The sequence below is a fragment of the Dermacentor andersoni genome, chromosome 10 (assembly GCF_023375885.2).
Source record: "Dermacentor andersoni chromosome 10, qqDerAnde1_hic_scaffold, whole genome shotgun sequence".
Lineage (NCBI taxonomy): Eukaryota > Metazoa > Arthropoda > Arachnida > Ixodida > Ixodidae > Dermacentor > Dermacentor andersoni.
In genome coordinates this window covers 96,689,976-96,709,708 of record NC_092823.1, presented here as the reverse complement: position 1 = coordinate 96,709,708, position 19,733 = coordinate 96,689,976, and the positions used below count along the sequence as shown (strand labels likewise).

Below are 19,733 nucleotides of genomic sequence, written 5' to 3'. Positions count from 1 at the left end.
AAAGGGGCATCAAGCCGGTGCTTTATGCTGATCTAATAACCTTAAGGAGTCTGGAAGACTTTTCTGAATAATGAGACGACAGTGTCACAAATAAAGGAACGCATGCCACAGTTCTGATGCCACAAATATTTTCGAATACTTTTTGAAGCCAGCGCACGACGTCGTTGGGTGCTTTTCAACCACCTAAATCTTGTGATCGCTTTCGGTTGGTGGGGCGCTTCTACTGGTACCTTTTGCAGCACGTAATAAAGTGGTTGAGGTATTGGCTAGTTCCACCTGAAGTTCCAAATACCTCTTGATGGTAGAAACAGAAGCCCAATGCCAATGACAACTGTTCCCCGGGCCAGCAGAAATAGTCTAGGATTGCCCCCCTAGCTTAGAGCTTCCGAGGCTGCCTTGGCTACTACACAAAGTGTCATGCAAGGTGCCGCATCAAGACATTACACGTTGCAGAATCCACGAATTTCGAAAGTGCTCCATGGTTCCACGTTCCAGGACATAAAGAACTGGGTGGCTCAGTTGGAACGCGTTGCTACGCTCAATAAATGGAACGATGCAACTAAGCTGAAGAATCTGTAATTCGCCCTAAAGGATGGCCCACACACCTGGTAGGAGAACTCCATGAGCTGTTTGTATTATCGAGCAAGCTCTGGCTTCACCTAATTGAAAGCTACACCAACGCTTATAGCCACGAACGAAGCGAGTGGACCATTCATTCACGGATCTGAATGGCGAAAGAAAGTGTTACAGCGTACCTTGAGAGCATGGCGCCCCTATTTCTTCGAGCTCAACCCAACAGGACTGAACCTCCGCCACCTCATGCGAGGGGTTAAGAAACATCTATTTCCAAGCCTCGTCCGAAGTCCCCCAAGACAATCTGGGCGAGTGTGGCGAAACTAGATTTTGGAAAAAAAAAACTGCAGCAGCGGTCATTTTTGCACGACCGGCCATTCAGTATTGCTGCAATAATGGACCCCATTGGAGCTGCCGGAAGCAATATTGACTGCCTTAGTGACCACATCCGCTCAGTGGTGCACGACGAGCTGTGGTGGCCTTACGGCCATTTTCCGCCTCATCCGAAACTAAATACAGCGAGCTCAGCATGTCTCGCCATCCTGTGACGCGCACCCTACCAGTCCAGCAGGTACAGCTCCAGCCGGTATCCTGCGTGGAACCTGTACTACATTCCGTTTCCGCTACAATGCGTTTAGCTGTCACTACGCGTCGCGCCACGTTTTTATCATTGCAGCCGAACCAGCAGAAAGAGGGTTGGCGCCGACTGTTGAAAAAATATCATGTCTGGGAATATTATGAAATTTAGGGGTTTTACCTGGAAAAAGCGAGATATCGGTTATGAGGCATGCCTTAGTGAGATTACACAGACTTTTTGTGCTGACCTGCGGATTCTTTACCGTGCATCAAATGCACGGCACAGGACGCTTTTTGCACGGGTGTTTTTGCGTTTCGCCCACGTAAAAATGCGGTCGCTGCCGCTGGGATCCCATTCCGGCGCCCTGTGCTTCATAACGCAACGCCAAAATCACTAAGCGAAGAGTGCTCGTAGACGTCTGGCGTACACGTGACAGGCTGCCCCCCTGCCATCAGTGTGGTTAAGCCACACATGTAAATTGCCAATGTTCACACCGCCAGTTCGAACTGCACGGTTTGGACATCAGTCACCAAGGCCGAGTTCTGGCGAAAGACAAAGAGTGATAGAATAATACCTATCGGTGCAGGCCATGTCTCGGTCCCTGCGACCGAAGTCCCAGTGATCTTCCGCAACTTCTCGGAGCTTTGCAGTGGCAGCACAGCGTCGCTCGCAAAACATTTGCCAGGAAAACTAAACACGGTAACCTTCGGGGGTGAGCCGACGGGTCAGGCGTACATTCCGGAATATATATCTCTCACCAGCTACCTTTTCCTTCGCAAATGCTCCAGATACTTCCTCTAGAAGTGCAGTACTATTATAGACCTCCGATAACGCACCGTCACCTCATCGTTATGGAGACCTGCAGACAACATGAACGAATGCTACTGATGAAATGCTACTACGATTTGATGAGTGTTTCGTGTCGTCGTCGAAGGTTCCCCAAAACGCCAATCTAAAGCAGCGCATAATCACGTATAACGACGCCCCGCCCATAGAGCAGCAGCCTTAGCGGATTTATGCCAGTGAACGCTACATGTGCAACCCAAAGAGATAAAACCTACCAATTTTCCGCGGTGGTCGGCGGTCGTAACGCTGGGCTTCTGTGCTAACAGAAGCGAGCTTTATTGTTTCAAACAGAAGAGCTATTCTTCCCCTACTCCACATCGATGATCCACTTGACAAACTCCGCAGCGTCAAGTATTTTCCGTCTGTAGATTTGAAAAGTGGGTATTGGTAACTTTAATTTGATGAAACGGATCGCGAGAAAACTGATTTGATGACCCCTTACAACACGTACGAATTCGACAAGCTCCCTTTGCCTCGGCGGCCGCCTTATGCTGCCAGCGAAGTAAGAAAACAGCCGGGAGCTGAGATTTTGGTCTATGATAAGGAACCCCAGGTTCTCCAAACTATTCCGAAGTTCCCCGATACGGCATGCCTCATAATAAATTCGTGATTTTGGCACATAAGACCCTGTAATTATTTAATTGCTCCCTTTTCACCAATTTCCTGCAGCAGCTCGGTCCCATAAAATGATAGGCACTGTTCTTTTCGCTCTGAAGTTGCACAGTTGTCTCGTTTGTCTAGATGACGTCATTCGGATTTCCGCGACCTTTGAAGAACATTTGACGCAACTTCAGACGGCTGGAAGCACTTCGATCGACTGAGTTTGCGCTAAAACTCGAAAAGTGCCACTTTAGTTAAAAAGAGCTGAAGTTTCCTGGCCATGTCTTGAGCGACGAAGGTGTTCGGTCGCACCTTGACAAGACGGTGCGTAACCACGATGCGGTTCTCGGTGACAAGTGAGCAGTGCACTGCTTTTTAGGAATCTGCGCGTACTATCACCATCACTCACGTTCTTCAAGGAAAGAACATAGTCTAGTGCATCTACAGCAGCCTGATTATACTCACCTTGACACACCGGCCACTTGTTAACAAATGGCCACTTACCATTTCTTACAGGGTGAAAATTATCCACCGGTGAACGAAATAGAAGTACACGTGTCAATATACACAAAGGCTCAATGCTAAAAATGCGGACTGGAAGTGTCAGCGAGATTACAATGACCACAAAGGGATGCCAAAAACAAAACCTATGAAAATACAATAATTATACTACCTAATTTTCGCATTATATATTTTTTGGTTTATTATGTTGTGCAGAATGTGCCCCATGCCGGGCCAAATAGCAAAAACATAAGAGCCAAGTTGTGCCTGTGGATGTAAATTTCGGCATGCTAAACTCGAATTGATGCCGCAAAGATATGGACCATTCTCCTTAGCTGTTTTGACCACACGAAGGAAGCAGCACTACCACAAGGAATACTTCGCATTTGGACTGACGTAGCGCAATCCTCTTCTCTTTGTTTTTGAACTTTCCAGCCCCAGATGCAGCCCGCCTAATATTCATAGTCGTTAATCTAACACACATAATGTATTTTATCTTTTGGACTGAGTGAATGTCCTTCCTCAAGTTATTTACGTGCTGGTATGGTAATACTACCTAGCATGCCCCATATTATGTACACTACAGTAAAATTTTCACAGTTTATTTTGAGAACAAGTCTCTTCTGTTCTAACATGACATAACTATATGCTATTTCCCAACACTGTCGTTCTTTAAAAATAGCACATTAGGGCGCCGAATAAAATCATTTTGAACAGCTTGGGTTCATCATTTTTTCGACGCGATTCGTCATAACACGCAACCGGAACGTGTATTACTAGAACCATCGGCAGCTTTGTTGGACATTCACTGTTGCTAGTGGATGCATGAGCATGAGTCGTATTTTAGCCCAGATGCATGAGCCGTATTTTATTAAATACAGTTCCGTCGAAGGGCCATGCAGTCACAGCAATAGGAAGCACGCGAGGCCTGTGCAGCTGCGAAATCCAAGCAGAATCATGGAGGGCAACAAGAGTGAGGGGTCAGGGTTACCGACGTGACTGCTGGTCCGAATGTGGCGAGAGGGCTTTATTACAGCTCCGGTGTCATCGCACGCTCAGCCCCCACACAAGTTCTAACTTGAGCCGTCACGGCATCATCGTGTGTTGATAATAGGAATTTTAATTACTTTTCTACAGGCTATTATGGCAAAGCAAACACAAAATGCTGAATAATATTATCATACATTGAATGCATCTTTACTTCTATTATTATGAGCAGGGAGGACGGAGAACGAGAAATTAATAATTAGAACAAAAAGAAGTAACACAAGGCCTTCCTTGAGACTGCCACATCTGTCTTTATCGCTACACTGCAGTCGTAAAGACACTCATACAAATATATAGCATCCATACATACATTTATGCGTATATATCTGGTTGGCGTGAACTTGCAGAGCCTTCTTGCATTCCTGGCCCTTTTACGACCGTTCTACTGTTAGCGTTGATGCGGACTACTTGAGAGACTTTGAGACTTATAATTTCCGGTGTACCACTCTGAGGATATGGACTCCTCATTCAAAAAGATGAACAACTGTCTGCCAGTTTTCCTGTGGCCGTCGAGCACGCTCGCGAGATAAACTAATTACTCGTCCAAAAAAAGAAAAAAAAGAAAAATGAACCCCTCCACTAGCGGAAAATGGGGGGAAAGGGAAGTTTATCACACGTGAATTATAGCTTCGTCAAGGATAAGTAATCCACGGTAGCGGTACCGAATTGCTTTGGCCTGCCACTCCCTCTCAGCTCAGGATCTTATTCTCGTTGCTGTTAGATTGCTTTGGCTCGGCAAGTGTCGGCAGACGCCGGGCGCATTGGAGCTGATTGGTCGCGTCCGGTTACGTTGGCGGCACCAGTGCATCGAACCATCAGTCAAACCGCAGGTTGTTCTCGCCAACGTTACTTGTTGTGCGCGCGCGTTCATGACACATAGGACTGTATTGAGGCCTCAACGGCTGGATCGGTGCGCCGACGGCGAGCCCTATCACGTGCGGGTCCTCGCCGCCGCTCGTCGAACGCTGCCATTTCCTAGGGGGAACGCACAACGCACGGTCGTCCAATCCGCTTTCAGAGCATAAGCTGAGCAGAAACGAAGACGGCGCAGCGCGCGAGATACTCTTAATTTTGCTGCCCTTTCCCTCCCCGATGAAAGTGAAACAGCAGCTCTGATTGGTTGCAGAATGCTTCTTAATGCGTCATGCTCCGGCACGCGATCACCTCATCGAAGCGCCCTTTCTTGCCGCTTCTCTACCCTGGGAGCAACAGGGCTTTTGCGTGACAACTGCAACGCTACTTGTGGGGTAATAGAAGCTTCGCTTGAAAACAAGTCACAAATGCCCGAACTTAGAAATCAGGTAATTACGTAAAGCACCCACAAAGCATGCATGATTCTGAACACAACAGCTTGGACACGGAATGAAGGCGAGGCTTATACGCTGCTATTTTGTGCCATACAACTTCTTCTGACGAATCTGATAATTCCTACTGCATAGCCCTTGTCGGCGCAGTAACAATATTCTAAGAACGCAGCACAGTCATTCACGTTTGCCATGTTGTCCTTTCCAAGCAGTCGTTCGCACGTCAGGGAACCCTAGAGCAGTAGTGACGGAAAGAGACTCTGCTGAACTTCAAGAATAACCATTTATTTTACTAGGTTTTGTTTTCTTGTGTGCTCGCATGATTATAACATCTGTTGACACTTTTTGTTTAGAGCTTTCGGAAAGCCTCGATGCGTTGCTCTTCCGGCGTAATTTTCTTGTGACGTTTCTCCTGGCAGGCAAAGAAGCGCATAAATGATCACAATTTAATAGCGTGGAACATGATTTTTATATAGCGTGGAGCATGATTTTTACCCGTCATCGTTTTTTCTGCATAGTAAGCGACGACTTAGTTTTCAGGCTCGCTTACAGATGTCTGTGCTATGTTTCGCTATTTCCTTTCGCGCCCCAAGACAACCTGGAAGATTCGAAAAAGCCCGTTACAAGTAGCCATATGCGAGGGGCTGTTCTTTTTTTAAGTTGGATGAAGTCACCGCGTCACTCGCAAAGCGCTCCCGACAACAAGCCGACGGATCTGACGTCACACCTACCCTCAGCAGCCGCGGAGCGAACTAACCGGCTGCGCAGTTTTGTTTTCTTCGCGCTACGCAGTGCAAAATGCAAAGTTCTCGTGAGAGTGATAGCATGAGCGGAGATTATGACTCCCAATGGGATGAGCGGCCTACTGAACGACAACGAACGATAAAGGCGTATGCCTACGATCCGTCCGCGTCGTCAAGCGAAATTGACGACGACCCGCCCCCTCAGTGGTGCCGATGGAGTCTGGACCAGTAAAGTGGTTTTTACACTGTGCATTCCATGTACACGCGTTCGCCTCGAGAGATCAGGGACATCGTCATAAGTGGAAACCAGACATAAACGCGGTTCCTGCGACTCGGATCGCAAGCTCGCACCTGTCACGAATGAGTTAGCGAGACGAGAGGCGCACGCCTCATTGACAGTGTTGCATCCGTGGCAGTGCGCCCAGCGTGATTCACTCACGCAAACGCTTTGCCATGTTTGGTTTCAACAGAGCGGAGACGCTTATGCCTCAGGCTATGCAATGTCAGGCGACGTAAGGAAATTACTCTGCGTTCTGCGCAAAGCGGCTTGCTCCGCCCGCTTGGTTGTATATGTTATGGGTAGCTGCTAGCGCGTAAAGCATGAAAGCTACCAATGCACAATACAGGTGCCGTGAGTACACACTGTACAAAAAAAAAAAAAAAAAAAACAACAGCGTAGAAATCGTTGAAGATATTGACGCGTGTAGACCTCCCTATACCTACGCCATCGGCGCAGGTGTGGCCGGCGGCGTGAGCATAACAGTCGGCTGCCGACTCTCGCGCGGCAGGTGCTTGATGCGCGCAAGTAGCTGTTATTGAGGGTCGATGCGATGAAGCAAAGGGTGAGGATTGAAGCCAGGCATGTGCAGTGAGTGAAATGCGCTTCTGTAGGCAGGGAGCGTCTTGGTATTCATGGAGTGAACGAGTACAGCCGCAGCGGTTTCAGGGTCCCGTTGTTTCATCGCAGCCGAGCACTCCTTCCCTTGGTGCAAACGAGATGGCGCCACCACTCTCATGTCGGCGAATTTCTTTTCGCCAGCCGTCGCTTCAGACAATGCGGATTTCGATTCATTCTGACAGAATTGGCCAAACATCGGCTCAGATCGTCGTACAAACTACAAATTTCGGTCAAACGGCACCTGTGCGCAAAACTACAGCGTGAACAAGCCAGCGGTTCACGGGAGAAGCATTTATGAGAGGTACGCTAGAAAAAGACTACCGCTGCCTGCCGTTTTCACACGCGCACAGCAGACACTCGGCATTCTGGGGCGTTCACACGGCTGCTCCACACATCAAACCATAAATCCACGAGATGAAAGACGAGGTTTTCGAACAGCTCACACGAGGAAGCCGTGCGAATAGGACGGTCAAAGAAAGAAAGCGCGTTGCTGCAAACGTCAACTCGCCCCTTCGCGCGCTCCGTGTGGACGATCGCGCACAATGGGCCTCGAGGTGGGTAAGCGTGACATGATATCCGGTTATACCGGAGCTTTCGGAGGAGGCCGGTAGGTGCTGTGATTTGAGAAATATTCACTAAAATAATTACTTTTCGCTCACTTCTCCTCAGAAAGAGTGTTGTTTTGGTCGCTCTCGGTGCGACAGCTATCACTGGAGACAGAAATATAGGCGACAAAGTTTTTATTCACTATCCCTTTAACACCTGCTTCACCTCCACCGTGGGTGGACCGCGCATTGGGCTGTCTCCGCAATCGGCCCACGTAAGGGGAGTTTGTTGCTTACCAAGCCAATTACACTTTTAAAATTTCCTTGGACGGTAGAGGTATATAGCTTCGCTGTAAAAAAGCGCACACAACCAAGAAATGGGAAGCAAGTGGAGATGCATAGTACATATAGACGGCTCTTTACTCCATTTGACACCAGGTAAATAAACGTCCCCAAGGAAAAACTCGCGTAAAAAACTGTACCGTGATTCGAGCACGTTATCCTCATCGTACGTATCATTTACGAAATATAACAATTAATTTCTGGGACGCTCAAGAACGCCTATGGTAATTTTTCTGATGACAGATTTTGAGAATATTGCCCGCACATTTAATGCTGCTGTTAGTATGAGTGAGTTGCAATTACACAACTTTGTGTACGGCATGTAGTACAACACTGCTTCTGCATTGCCATTCCCGATAGAGTGGTGTGTAATGAAACATGAACCGTGTGGCAACTGAAAAGTTTCTTGATGGATCATTTTCAGGTGATTTCTAACGACTTAAACGGCTACGTGTACCAGTGCACCTCTTGAGCGGGAAGTGTTTTAGTGACGTAAAACGGTCGTATACCCATGTTGCAACGTTACTGATGTTCTGCAGTACGGGTCCTAATACGGAGAAAATAACACAAAGTGCTTGTGTTTAAATTGACTGCTGGCAACAAAAAATAGACGCCCGTTCGTCTACGTGGATTCTTCCCTGAAATAGGTGCATTTCTTTTAGTGAAATAGTAAATTCAGTAGAATATTTCATTGAACTGCAGAGGTGTGAACAAAAAAAAAAAAAAAAAAAAAAACAAGTTCCTGCTACACTTACTGAAGTACCCTGTAGAGAAACTCGTATATGATTTTCAACATTACGGTAGCTCGCACAACTCCCGAAAGATTGCAAAGCTCGTGAAATAATAAAATTGTCCCTCTAAACAAGCCGTCAAGCTGGCAGGATCAGATGTTCTGCTATTAGCACACACACAATACTTGCGTTTTATTTCTATTTTTTTAAGCCAGAAGGAGCACAATGGTGTTCTTTACAGCGCTCATCTGACTGTATATTTAATAATAGGTCGCTGATGTCATCACAGGTTGCATCACTTTCCTTATATTTGCACGTTTCTTTTTTTTTTTTGCTGTGTAGAGAACAATGAGATTTTTTTATTGTTGCAAGTGTATGGCGTGTGACGAAAATATACAGCATCTCACTATTGTCGTCAATTTCGTGGCGAAGTCATAGCCATTTATTTAACAAAAATTTATGGAGCACTTGAAGTCTCAAACAAACATGACCCCCGCTATCTGATCTGACAACGTGTAAACACATGGAGCAATAGCACAGCGTATATAAAAATGCCGCATCAAGTGAATGTCACTTCAGCCATGGCGATCATCGTTCAAATATCAATGCTTTGTTTGCTGCTGCTGTCGGTGTCTTGCAGCCCGGGAAGCGATACGGCTGAGCGTAAGTAGAACTTGCCTACGCTACCATTTGTATTATCGAAAAAACATTTTCTGGAAAGACTGAGAACTACATTTGCTACATCAGAAAAATTCAAATATACTATTTACGAAATACAATATACTAATAGCAAACCCAAAAATTCTGCTAAACCCACGTGAGTATTCTTTCCACGTTAATGCTATTAGCATCGAATCAATGCAGCGATAAACAGCATTCACTGTGGAAGCTCGTCATGTATGGCGCGCACGCCAGAACATCTCCCTCGCCAGAGGGAGATGTTCTCTGGGCCCGTTGTGCCATCTAGCGAAGGCTTCATGTGGCGGGTGTCTGAATGCATTCTCGGAAACCGAGACGTCGCGGCGGAGCGCCTGAACAAGAGGAGCAGCGTAGCAGTCTTCTAGAACCGAACTGCGCGTGGCACGCTTGGGCATCGCGCATGCCGCGCCCACCCTTATTTCCCTCTTGTTTTGCAGCCGGCACCTAGGCGCCGGCTGAGAGCGGCGCCCCTAGCGTCCCCGGTTGGCCGCGTTGGTGGGCTCTACCACATATTTGGACAGGACTGACGGATAACGCATGACGTTGGTTCGATTACGCCCAGTTCCGGAGAAAGTATAAAGACTGTTTTGTCAATGAAGTTCCGCAACTACCTAATGTCCCACCTTAGCGTCAAAGTTGCTCATTGAAACGTGGCACACATGTATAGCAACATCCACAGAGAAACAAATCGCGAGGAGAGCGGTCCGTTGAAGAGCGACTCCCACCTGGTGGCTAAAGGTGTCATGAATGTGGTCCATCAAAACCGACACATACACACAGGCATATAATTCTTGATCCAAATTTCTCTGAAAGAAGTGAATGCAAGGGCGGCCTCCCCCTGGCATGCGGAATTTTAGCCTGTGGGATGAGGCTTGGATGGTTTGGTGAATTTCCACGGGTATTTGTTAAAATTTTTGTGTCACCGACAAAAGCGACATATTGGTCTGGACATCCGGAGGTGCGATAGATATGCGCATCACTATTTTGTTACCGTGGCCGGACTGCGCATGCAGTTACTGGAGCATTCTTAACATGTGGCACTAAGTAATTTCAGAAAAAACTGCCAGCTGTGTATATTTATTCAGCACATTTATTCTGCATGAAACGACGCCTAATGCTCCAGATTCACCTACCTAAAGTGAATGACTGCTCTAAGCGTGTCTAGCTTAACGTATTTCACCTTATCTCCTAATGCTCCCAGTTCTGTAACTGTAGTTTTTTTTCAGGTACCCTGACTAGCATTGTAGTCACGCTATTTTGAACTAAATATCCTTAAAAATAGACGAGAAGGCGCACTACAGAATTTTTGTGCTATTCTTGAGCATATTAAGCTGCATATAAACGAATGAACATTAACTTTGATAAATATTTGATACCACTGTTCTGACATGTTCGAATAATACTTTGCAATAATATATTCTTATTTGTTAGGTTGCTAAAAGTGTTTGCTTTCTTAACAATAACCTGTTTTATATACTAATTATTAAAGTATTCGGTAATGCATCGTAGAGCTCATCAAGGTAAAAAAGATATTGTTCGCTTTACACAGTGGAATAATACGACCATGAAGAATGGGTTGTAGAGCATCTGCTTGAAAGCCATGTCGTATTTGTTCCCACCCTCGGCAACTTCTCGTATCCGTTTGCTTGCATTTTCGAGGCTTCGAGCTTTATGGTAAAAGCTGCCGTGAAACTTCCAGAGCTCCCGATGCGGCAGAGATATCCGAGTACCCCACTCTTACTGCCTAACGCAGTAAGGGGGGGGATGTTTGAACAAACAGCGTCATCTGGCAAACTTTCCGGCAGTTGTTCCGCCCGAGCATATCTTGTGCTTCCAGCATAGTCGCGCAAGACCGCCAGGCATATCACGATTGTACGTTAACGCGAAGCTTTAGTGTGATAGGTCGGTTGCTGTGTGCGGTGATGCCTAGAGGTATGTCGGCGCATATGTTTATGGATACATACGAAAGTTGTACGCGCACCGATGACGAGTACTGCCAAAAAATCCAACACGCACCTCGTGTGTGGCGATTTACTAATTATGTTAACACGGCGGTTAGGCTTCCATTTTGGGGCATTTCTGTGTACGTGTACAAGATCAGCTCTTGTAGCCACCGCTCCAAAATTCCACGAAGGGGGATGCGAAAAATACGTTTTTGTGTTTGTCGTGTCAAGACTGTAATCGAATTATCAGGCACTCCGTAATAGGAGACTCCAGAGTATATAATGGCTGGAGTTATTCACCATTTAATGAAATATAAGTACACGACCGTTTTTTTTTCGTATATTTTGCTTCATGTAAATGCGGCCAATACCGCCAGTATAGAACTCACTGCCTCGAGCTCAGTAGCACAGTGCCATTGCCCGCACCTGTGTCCACACTAATACAAAACATAACAAACCTATTTCGACATCAGTCCTCAACCTATAATATTGCTGTACAGTTTAAAGCGCACCAGGATATTTATTGAGCGGTACATTGTATACGCTATACTGTGCTATCTGGTCGCCTTTGTTTCGTTAATTGTTACGTGCGTGCCACGATGTATGCCCTCATCCTTGTCAAATTGTGGTGAATGATTATATGCCAGTACGGCAAAACAAGTCCTCCACCCCTAAACTTTACTAGAAACGTGTCGTATTTCTCTACACACGCACATGACTTGGCAATTTTTCACCCCACAACTACCCCCAAATGAAGGAAAACAGTTTGAGATATCTTGTGCGCGGTGCAAGCATAAATATCGCAGCATAATAAAATATAACCCAGAGGATAAGCATTCCTATTGCATAAGATTGCTCATGACACCACATGAAAGCAAATACAATTGTGCAAGTCGCAATCATGTAGTATTTATCATTTCTCTAAATTCTCGTTGTACATCAAGTCCCTGATATTTCTTGTATCTTGTAAACTTGTTTTCCTCAATTTCTCAATCAATTTCTAAGAAAGTGTTATTGAATAATATACTTATCAAAAGTTTTCACTGTTTCTGCTGAAGGCTTTAGTCAAACAAACCATATATTGTAAAAAATTTGGCGCATGTTGGTGTTACATGACCATCTGAAAGTATTTTTTGTCTTTCATGTTCAGGATCTGCGTCGGGCTCTTTTACTCCAGGTATGTGTATTAGAAATATCAGTGACACAAATACAAGGTATATTTAATTTCTACTGCATAACCAACTTTTCTAAACTTGCACTTTCTAAACGTAGAGATTCGTTTTATGGGAACGATTTACGCAGCTAGGATGCAACTTTAATTTCTTTTTTCGAGCGATAATTTCCCCAAAGTCCATGTAACAGCCAAATAGGTAAGTGAGCGTGGTTGACGTTTCTATGGTGTAGTACTCACGCTCCAGTGACGGTGATGCTTGAGGCAGGGGCAAAACAGTGTTGCAAGTTTACCTCTTTATTTGGCGTACTTGTGGCCTTTAAGACAAGTAACTCTTGAGCACTTCGATTGCGGCGAGCGTCAACGATAGTCAACGATAGTCAAAAGCGTGATCTGTGGGTCAAGCGCGTGAGCTTTTATGCATGACTCGTCGAAAGTTGCAGGATAATTGCTGGTGCCCAGTGCCGACGGGAAAATACTGCACAATTCATGTCGCACATGGAATCTGATTATTCAGTGTTCAGCAAAAGCGTAGAGAACATACAGAATCAACGATAACACTAGAGTAAGTTATAAACCATGCAGGTGCGTCTTGCACTGAGCGATAAAGTTAAACCCTTGGTAGCCGGTGGAAAGCGGTCACCGGCGAAACATAAAACAGGTACATGTGTCAATACACCGCTCAATTACTTTTTCTTGGGCAAGTCGGTACTTGCTCAACGACAAGACTATGTAGCGCAAAAACGCCCAAATGAAAGATTCACACCTCATTCGGCTTTCACTTCTGTGGTGGAAACCTTGCTGCAGAAGCTAGTGTCAGCATAGTGTCAAAATAGTCGAGAGATGCAAGCACGACAGTCGAAAGAAGTCGCAGGTGGGACTACGCTACCACAAGATGAACCACAAACACAGGAAGGCGGCGAAAAGGTGGGTTAGCTGTTGCGTTTTTCACCCCAAACAAATAATCTAGCCTATGCCCTCGAATGACTGGATATGCCGTGAAAACGTGTAACGGCAAGTAGGCAAAACGCCGCGTACACTCTTCCGCAGCAGTGTTCTACCAGGTACCGCTAATTGAGGTAAATAATGCGCCGGACATTCCAGCCGTAGTTTGAACTATAGAATGCTGGATCACGCCTGTAATTAAAAAAAAGGTATGAGCGCACATCCTTCTGCGCATTGCGGGTCTTGCTGCTGTGATCCACAATTTTCTGAGGTGACAATTCGGAGTAGCAGCAGAGATAAACCGCGCCGCCACTGCTTTATCATATTCATTTCAGTGGGCAAGCTTGTGCGAGTCAAACACCTGTTTCATTATATGACACGAAAATTGCTAGGTTTGTCTCAAACAAGATCGCTTGTCATTTGTTCTTTGCCGCGCCTCGGTGTCGAGAGTGTGTGCGGGCTAGATATGTAGCGAGCGTCGCGCCTTAAAGACAGACAATTGTGGGCGAAGCGCCGTCTTTCTTTCACCTCTGTTTGTAGTTGTGAATCTATCTTGTCGAGCTCTTTTGCGCTGCAATATCATGTGTTTCAGCGTGGCAATATGATCACCTAACAAAAATATACAGTAGTTAGTTGTTCTGCTTTGAGAGATCATTAGGGCATTAAACTAGGTAAACAAAAACAAAACATTTATTCGGCTATGTGCATTGCACTATAAATTATTAGATAAATCTCAAATTGTTGTACACGAGCACCTTATGAGCGAGCTAACCGGCACCTTAAGAGTTACCAGCATACCAGTTTATTTTACACTGTTTTCCTTATTAAGGCTGGAGAGATCGAGCTGTGCATACATACGCTGCTATGTAGAAGGTACTGGCTACTGAGAAGAAGCAGGCCTTATTGTCGCATGTTCGCTCCATCGAAACTTTTTTTTCTTCGACCTCTGTTACTACTGGAAGCCTCTGTGTTTCTGTAAGCTCCCGTCTTTTTGAATTCTATATCTGTTTGCTGTTTTTAATGGCCTGTAAAGCGTAATTCATCTAGTTTGGTAGGACAGCGTTTCCTTATGAAACGACGAAAGGTACGATGATCGACCTAATTTGCCGAGGAAAATGAACACATTGCCTTGTCTGTTATATGCAGTAAGCCATGGACTTGGTAAAGTGACATGTAAGTTTGAAATTTTGGATTACCTTCCATACGTAATCTTTTCCGCTTTCTAAATAGCCGTGAACTCTCGAACTACCTAACGTTCTTTTTTTATATACATGGGGTTTTAAGTGCCAAAGCCACTTTCAGATTGTGAGGCACGCCATAGTGGAGGACTCCGGAAATTTCAACCTCCTGTGGTTCTTTAAGGTGAACCCAAATCTAAGTACACGGGCGTTTTGGCATTTTGCCCCCATCGAAATGCGACCGCCCTGGTCGGGATTCAATTCTGTGACCACATGCTCAGCAGCCTAACGACCTAAGTTACTCATGTCGATATTTTGGATCCGTACTGTTAGAAAAAGTGCCTCGCCTGCACTTCCAACTCTTTTTGCGTGCGATTAGTATACGCGTGTCGGTCGAGTTCAAGATTCTTTGGATGGCGCGGTGACCTCATGCTCGAATTTATTAAACTTGCGTCGTCTTGTATTATTGCTCTCTGTGTAAGTGGCATAGGCAGCGTTAAAAATGCTTGATTTAATTACACAGGTATATTACGGCTCCACTGATTCCCAACAGAAAGAAGGCGTATAGACGCCTCTACAATTGGCCTAATTATACTCAGTATCACTATTTCGAATGTTTTGGTTATAAACAGGTACGACGTTCTCGACATCAACCAGAAAAAAAGTAATAACGCACAACGTGCGCCAATTATTTTCCTGTCAGAACTCGGTTTGAGCGAAATAGCCTAGCTGAAAACTTATGAGTAGAGGAGGAAGAAAGCGTTCAGCGTGCCGCTGCGAGAAAACTCGCCCAGATGCAAGGAAGATAGCGACATCGAGATAACACTTAAACATCCTACCAAATAAAGGTTTGCTTTTTCCAGATGCGTGTCTATTTTACTGTTCGTCGGCGCCGAAAAGACGAAGCGGATTGTGTAGCAGGAGCAAGCAGAGGGCGCCTTGGTGGTCTCACATAGATCATTTTATTCTTCGTGTTGCGGATACATTAGTGTATGGACTGAACAGATTCAACGATATGTAGTACCACCGAATAGTGCGGTTTCACGTAAATACTCATTCTTCTCCTGTACTGTTGGTTTAACTTCTCGACGGGCATATTAGGGACAATAAAGCATTTGCTGCGGTAGCAATTATATAGATACTCTAGGCACAACTGTGTCGTCGCCGTCGCCGTGAGGGTCCGTATAAAGTCCAAAAGCGGCAAAATTGTCGCCGCGTGCCGTATGCTGTATGTACCAGTGTAAGCGTGCGAGGGTGATACCGCGAACGCGGCTTAATCTCGTAGGCGCGAGCTAGGAAGGCGAGGCGGAAGTGCACCCTCTACTATAGCTCGCGAGGCACGGGAGTGTGGTGAGGGAGGTGTTGCGTTCTGCTCCGGCGGCTGCTGCTTACGGCGCGGCCGTGTGGCAACCGCATCTTCAAAGCGATCTGCGACGTGGTCAAAGTACGCGCCAGCTCAAGCCTCATATTCATAGCAATCGGCGTTGTTTGCCGTGCTGGTAACTTCGTATGGGCTGTGCTTTCGACGTTTCGCTCGCCTTTAAGCGAGAGATGCACGAAGATAAATTCGCTCGGTGCTGCTGCTGCCGCGATTCCTCGCTTCAGCATATTGACAGCGAGTTTCCGCTGTGATCGAGCAAGACATGCTTATGTTTACGTGTGCGCGGGTGGCACCATGATTGGTAGTTTAGTTAGTAAACGAATGTTTACAAGTTTGCACTGATAATAAAACTACTGCGCTTACTTCGCATAACTATCTACTTATTTGCTGTCGCAATCGACGCTTCTGCTTTCGGGAGAAACTGCGACTTTTACTTTCGTTCGATGGTAAATTATCAAAGCACTCAGCCGGAATTGATGTCCATAGTTACGCCGTTCTATGGGGTTGTGCCCTTGCTACACCGCCTCTTTTAAGGAAGTGAACAGAAGTATCAGTAATCATACAGAGTATTACGACATGAACAAAATCAGTAAATAACACAGTGACAGAAAATGAATGCGCAATGTTGACACGCAACATTGTACACCTTAAAAACACAGTGACACAGTGAAATTTCATTTAGTATCGTATGGTTACAGATTACACTCAAATATAAATTACAGCTGAGAAAATATTTCAAACGTTTAAAACTAAGGACGGAGAATGCTAAACGCTAATCTATACTGCATAGAAAATTTATTATTTTACATTTCTCTGCACAGTGGCTTCCTTCAACTTACGTCGTGAATTTACAGCCACTTCACATTATTCACCAGAATATTAATCTGCGCGGAGAAGGCGGGACATGAATAGAAAGACAGACGCACACACAAAATGTCTGCTTCATAATATTACTATGCACGTCTTGCACGTTTAGGCTACAGCGCGTCACAGGGAAGTTTTTTGTTCTTGATATATCAGTGAACACATGGACGATGTGATTTTAAAAAGAGATAATCGTTCGGTTCTTTCTTTTTCAGTGCGACCGGTAACAAAGGAAAAACCAGGTATGCTTTAAAGTTATTCAGAAATATTTAAAAAGGAAGCATAGATTGTATCTCTATAACATACCAACTCTTTTAAATAACTAACCCATTATTATAAATACTTCACCTGATGTCTTACATTAATGAAGTACAAAACTTTGGGCGTGGTTGATTAGACCGAACTCAGATCACACACGAGCTTGTACGTCTACGACCTCTACGTCACGCTGAACGAACTGATGCAAGAAAAGCGGGAATTAAACTGGCAATGATGGCGAAATCGTCCTATTCGCCCAGTTCTTGTAACCAACTGTCATTTTTTTCCAGACAAAAATACTTTTCCGAAATATTTGAAGAAAGAAGGATCATATCTTCTTTAAATACAAGCATGCCATTCTAGCAAACCGCGTAGGCCCAGGGTACTAGAAAAGCACACCTGGGTCCATTTTTATGTGACCCTATATATAGGAATTGTATATGCATTGACAGTCACGCATAAACTACGGCAGTTGTCCATGAAAATTAACTTTAAAAATTAGCTTCGCGAAGCAAGTACTAGGCATGATAGAAAAAATTTGGCGGCTCACACAGCCATACTTGCACGTACCACACTTTTCCAATTTTGACGATGAATAGATCAATGGCATCACAAAGCCGTGATAAAGCTACAGCGCTGCTGTTTTGGCAAACCATGCTTAACAAAATGGCATACAAAGAAAAACAACTTTTTTCTTTTTATTTCTTTAAAAAATGGTGCTGTGCTTTTATACACAGGCCGCTAACCGGTTAGCTGATGAATGTTCGGCTTAGCAGTCGAAATTGCGCTCCATTTGGGCTAGGATACCTATAATTCTGTTATATCTTTCGTAACATCAAATCCATTTCAGAAGTCCAAGCTTGTGCCATGAGCTGCCTCGAAATGTAATCACTGGTGCAGTATTTTTCGGCACCAAGATGACCAAAGCTTGGTAGGCGAGCATTTACTTCTGAAACATAACAGGTTACAACCACATGACATAAAATGACACAATCAAGGGAGCGACCATTGACATAGCTTAATAAAATGATATATTCGCTATTTCTAGGCCTGGTCCTGCGCTTTGGAGGTTAAGGTACGTATTCAAAAAGGCAGCAGTGAGCTCGAGCAGTACAATGTGATTTGCAGTTTGCATCGTGCTCTTTCAGAGCGTAAATTTCAAGTGCTTGTGCGTGAGAGATTTCAGTTTGACAGAGAAGTCGTTGCTCGTTTCCGTCTTGAACATGCATTACATGGTAAATTGTTTAGACGTAATTAAACTGAGAGTCCTTCTTGCAATATTATCCGGAAACGAAAAATCCTAAATCCGTTTTTCCATCCTATAGAATTAGTTAAAGCTGGCAAGGTATAGCGACGCGTCCTCTTTTATAACAGTAATTTTAAATTATTTCGTCGGCGTTTGTAGTCGAGAAAATTAGATGTAGCCTTTTGAGTGTTTTGTCATAAAGCGAGGTACTATTTTACCAGTTTTCTTTGAAAACAGCCAGTTTTCAAAATATTGATGTGTGCCTCATTGTTCTAAAGCTGCAGTGCTTGCTCTTTTAAGCGGTCGTTTAGCTCTTACGCTATACTTACATATGCAAGGTGTCCCGGCTATCTTTAGCCAGTGTTTAAAAATATGCGAACTCCACGTAGCTGGACAGAACCAAATGAATGCTGTTTGCGGTCGCTTATAGATACTCAAATTATTTTTTTTTCATTCCGCCTGATTAGAAAACTTGCCTTGAAGATTTATTACTTCTCAAATAATATAAATAAATGAAAAGTCTAAAACTTTCCGATACAGCGTTCTCTGCTGCTAAGTACTTGCTACATGAAAGTGCTTTTCCGAGCGTGAAAGAAGTCTGCAAATGCACGAAAATTTACCGCGTGAGTGGCCGCTCAAGGCACTTTGCGTGTATTCGCGGGCCTCATTCTCGCTCGGAAAAATAATTTTATATTGCACGTATTGAGCAACGGAAAGCTCTGTCGGGAGTTTTTTATGTCGTGCTACAAGTTCTTCATTGGCACTTTTCATCAAATTATATATTTTGAAGAAGTTAATTAAATAATCAGGAATAATTACCTAATTAGTCGGAATGAAAAAGAAGTTGAGTACCTCCAAGCGCCGGCAAAAGATCGTTACAATTGTTCTGTCGAGATACGTGGCATTCGCATATCTTTAAACTCTGGCTAAAGTTAGCTGGGACAAACTGCAGATTTATATTTTTGCTTGAAATGTCTTGAAATTTTGACTTGAATTTTTTTTAATTCTGCAGAAGACTAGACTTCACGAAAACGAACAGCCCAGGGGCAGCAGCACCATGTGAAATGCAATACTTGGAATATATTGTGCCGCAGTTTGCCACGAACGTGCAACAATAAAGGTGTCGCTGAATTTACTGCACACGCTACTGAGAATATTCTATATGCTTGTGTTATCTCGATGCATTTGACAGTTTTCTTTGAAAATTTGGCTAATGTTTTTGTTGTTCATTTGGCTACAGTTAAGGTCAACGCGCAATAACACGGCTGATTGGTTGGTGCTGGCCCGGGTGGTTTCACGCAGTATCGGAGGAGCGTATGAGGTGGGCGGTCCAGCTGCGAG

The 19,733-nt window shown here is 44.8% G+C and overlaps 1 long non-coding RNA gene across 1 annotated transcript; it reads left to right on the top strand.

Annotated features, from left to right (window-relative positions):
• The first annotated feature begins 9,239 nt into the window (after window positions 1–9,239).
• Window positions 9,240–19,532, top strand: LOC129380730 (uncharacterized). Its single transcript, XR_008608914.2, has 6 exons — window positions 9,240–9,370; window positions 12,500–12,526; window positions 14,612–14,638; window positions 17,104–17,130; window positions 18,195–18,221; window positions 19,405–19,532. It is a non-coding gene; the product is annotated as an uncharacterized lncRNA (long non-coding RNA).
• Window positions 19,533–19,733: the final 201 nt, after the last annotated feature.